The sequence below is a fragment of the Calidris pugnax genome, unplaced genomic scaffold, assembly GCF_001431845.1.
Source record: "Calidris pugnax isolate Ruff unplaced genomic scaffold, ASM143184v1 scaffold294, whole genome shotgun sequence".
Lineage (NCBI taxonomy): Eukaryota > Metazoa > Chordata > Aves > Charadriiformes > Scolopacidae > Calidris > Calidris pugnax.
Window position 1 is genome coordinate 309010 of NW_015094505.1, and position 3414 is coordinate 312423.

The following is a 3414-nucleotide window of genomic DNA, read 5'->3' on the forward strand; positions in this document are numbered from 1 at the left end:
CCCCCAGTGGAGGGGTCTCTCCTGGCCCCCGCCGCTTTGCTCCCCCAGCAGCCCTGCTCCTCTCCGCCGAGACCCCCCCCCTCCAGCCCGGGCCCCCCCTTGCCGACCCTCTGCCTTGTGCCACAGCGGTGGCATCGACGGGCAGTGCCCTGCGGGTCCTTGTCCCCTCTGTTCCTCCTCCGTCCTGTGACGGGAGCCATCGGAGCCGTTAGTGCCACTCAGGGGTGTTCTGGGAGTTTGTTTGGTTTGGCTTTCTTTTCTTTTCTTTTCTTTTCTTTTCTTTTCTTTTCTTTTCTTTTCTTTTCTTTTCTTTTCTTTTCTTTTCTTTTCTTTTCTTTTCTTTTCTTTATTTCTTTCTTTCCAGGAAGCGCTTCATGTTCTTGTGTTTCTGGCTCCCTTTGCCACTTGAGATTTGGCAAAGACGCCAAACCAGAAGTGGTTCCTAAATGTCAAACAGGACAAAATGTTTTGAAACCTCATTAGACCGAGGCCGAAACATCACTGCTTTGTCGTCGGTGGCTTTCCAGGTCCGTGATGGCACCTGGCGGGGGCTGCAGCCACCCTGGGGGGCAGCCTGGCTGCCGTGACACACCAACTGGGGCATACTGGGGGTTGACCTCAGTGCTCTGGAGGCTTGGGAGCCAAGGAGAAAGGTCTCCCCAGTGTGGGTGAGGATGGGCCCATTGAGGGGACGTGTGTGCGTCGTGGCTGCGGAAAAAGCGGGAGAGCTGGGTTGTGGGATGCCCAGAGGAGGAGATGCTGGTGGAAAGGGGCTTTGGGAAGTTACTCCCCGCTAGCGGAGGTGGAGGATGGCACCCCTCTGTCCTACGTGGGCACGGGCAAGGCGTGCTGGGTGAGCACGTGTGTGCACTGTGTCTGACCTCGCCAGGGCTCTGAGGGAGCAGAGAGGTGCTGGGCCAGGTCTTGGGGGACGAGGTGCCCTCCCTGTGGGGTCCTGCCAGGCACTTGGGGTGGAAAGAAGCAAAGGCAAAGCCAGGGAAGGGCAGAAAGGGGGACCTGCCCTCCTTCCTTTCTTCTGCACACCTCCAGCCTCTGCTGCGTGTCCCCGGGGAGGAGGAGGTGGCTGCTCCCTGTGACGGTGCCTCTGAGCTCTCTCTGAGCACCTCTCCCCCTGACCTTTGCCGGCTGCTATCCCCGGCGCTTGGGTTTGGTAATTCCCCTTCCTCGTGCCCCACACGACCCAGCCTCGGTATTCCTCACCTGAAAATACAAAAAAAACTTGTGTGACGGCATTTCTCTGGGCTGGCTGCTCCAAGGGAGGCTTTTCAAAGCCTCCAGGCTTTCCCCGTGGCCATGCTCCCCTCTCACATGTGCCTGTGCAGGGAGGTGTCTGTACTTTAACCCCCCGGGGCTGGAAGGAAGCTCGGAGCTGGGGGTAGTGGGCTGGAGCCTGTGGCTGAGCATCCCTGGGCTCTGCTGATGCCCTGGCAGGTGGGTTTGTGTGCCAGAGAGGGCAGGGCACACGCAGGACACTTTGTGCGTGCTTTGGGGGTTGCTTTCTCCCCTTGCACCATCTCCTGGTGCCCAGAAATCAACTGCAGACCCGCCGTCCCCTTGGCTCCGCGGGTTATTATTTGCAGCCCCACCACAGGAGTGTGTGCCAAGTGCTTGGGCATCCCCAGTGCGAGCAGGATCCCCTCCTGATCTTGCTGGGCCGTGCAGGGCTGGATCCCGCTCCTGGCACCACACTGGGAGCGGCGTCAGGAGGCTGGGGCCACGTGTTTTATCGAGCTGCTGAATGGGAACAGCAAACGTCCTGCCCATCCTGCGCGGCGGTGGCACTCGTGGCAAGAGGTGCCCCCCCCCCCTCCCCGGTCACCTGTTGCATATTTCAGCCTTGATAAGCGTGTCCTGAATGTGGCTGGCACCTGGGTCCCCTGGGAATGCCAGGGAGGTGAGGATCAGCCAGGGCTCGCCTCCTTGCAAACTTCCTGGGCGAGTTTTGGCCGTGCAGGAGGTCTCCTCTCAGGATGGAGAGGCAAGGAGATGTTGAGCTGGGGGGCCAAGGCAGGAGTGCTGCTTGCTGGGGGTGACAGTCTCGGAGGCCGCCCCAGCATGCGGATAAAGGGGGGCTGGTGGCAGCTGGGAGCATCCCCTGCTGGGTCCTGGGGTAACCTTGTCTCCCAAGTGGTGGCTTTGCTTTTGGGTCTGGCTGCTCCTCGGCCCGCACCCTCCCGCAGGCAGAGTGAGGACATGTCGGTGGCTCCTTGGGGACCCTTCCTAGGACGGGATTGCACTTACTCTCCAGGGGATGAAGCCAGAGCAGCCTCTGAGACCTCCTTCAGTTTGCTGCATCCAGCCTGGCTTGTGCTTCTTGTCACGCTGCCGGGCTTTTCCCGGCTCTTCCAAGCAGCACGGGTGCTCCAGCAAAATTTGGGAAGTCGCTTTCCATGGAGTGCTCTGGCTGAGGCGGGGGCGTTTGGGAGCTCTGCCCTTGGGTTGCATGCAGGGGACGCGATGGCTGGCAGGGTGGTGGCACCCAAAGGTGACACCTCCTGACGTCCCCGCCCTGATGCCGGTGGCGGCTAAACCTGCTTTTGCCCTTTGCCTGCCCCATCCCAGGTGGTGCATCCTCCATACCAGCCTTCTTGGGGAGAAGGGTGCCACGGGAGGGATGTGAGCCCACGTGGTGGGGAGCAGCGGTTCTTCTCGGTGCGGGGTGTGCAGAGAGTCTGTGCCCCCCCTGCCCCCCGATGGGGTTTGGGACTACTCAGCTGGGGATGGGGACTGTAGTACCCAGCTCAGCAGCTTGCTGGGGGAAGTAGCCCTTCCGTACCAAAGAGGGTCTATGGGGCAGCTGTACCCATTCCTGATGGATGCTCCTCTGGGATATGAGAGCTCCTGGGCATCCGGGTCCACCCCGGTGTGGGGTGAGAGGTGCGGAATGGGAAGAAGCTCCCCTCCCTCTGCCAGGAGCTCCACAAAACCCCAGGTGCGGGGCAGTGAGTGCAAAAGTATTCTCTTTTCTACTTTGGTGCCATAATTCAGCTTTGTTATAAAACAAGCCTTGCCCATCCCTGACTGCCACTGCGTTTCCCTCTGCAGCGGGTGCCCCTTGGTGTGGAGCAGCGGGGGGGCTGGTGACACTGCCTGGCACCCCTCGATGTCCCACGGCAGGGGAAGGGGCTTCATCTGGAGTTTCTGGGTGCTGCTTGGCTTTTTTTTTTTTTTGCATATATCGCCTTTTTTTCCAGCTTTTTAAATAAAAGCGTGTCTGCGGCGGCTGGGTGTGGGAGGGGGGTGCTGAGGGGGGTCCGGCTGCGGAGTGAGGGGCTGGAGAGGTGGGAGATGCAGAACCCCCATAACCCCAGCCTGCAGGGAGAGTCACCTCTCCCCATGGGCAGCGGGGGGCTGGCTGCTGAAGCCCCCCTGCAACATGTGGCTTAGTGGTGG

At 60.5% G+C, this 3414-nt stretch overlaps 1 protein-coding gene across 3 annotated transcripts in view; it reads left to right on the forward strand.

The window, feature by feature from the left end:
* DLG3 (discs, large homolog 3 (Drosophila)) overlaps positions 1-3414 on the forward strand; it is a 40470-nt gene that overhangs the window by 8708 nt on the left and 28348 nt on the right. The gene's annotated exons all lie outside the window — the stretch shown is intronic.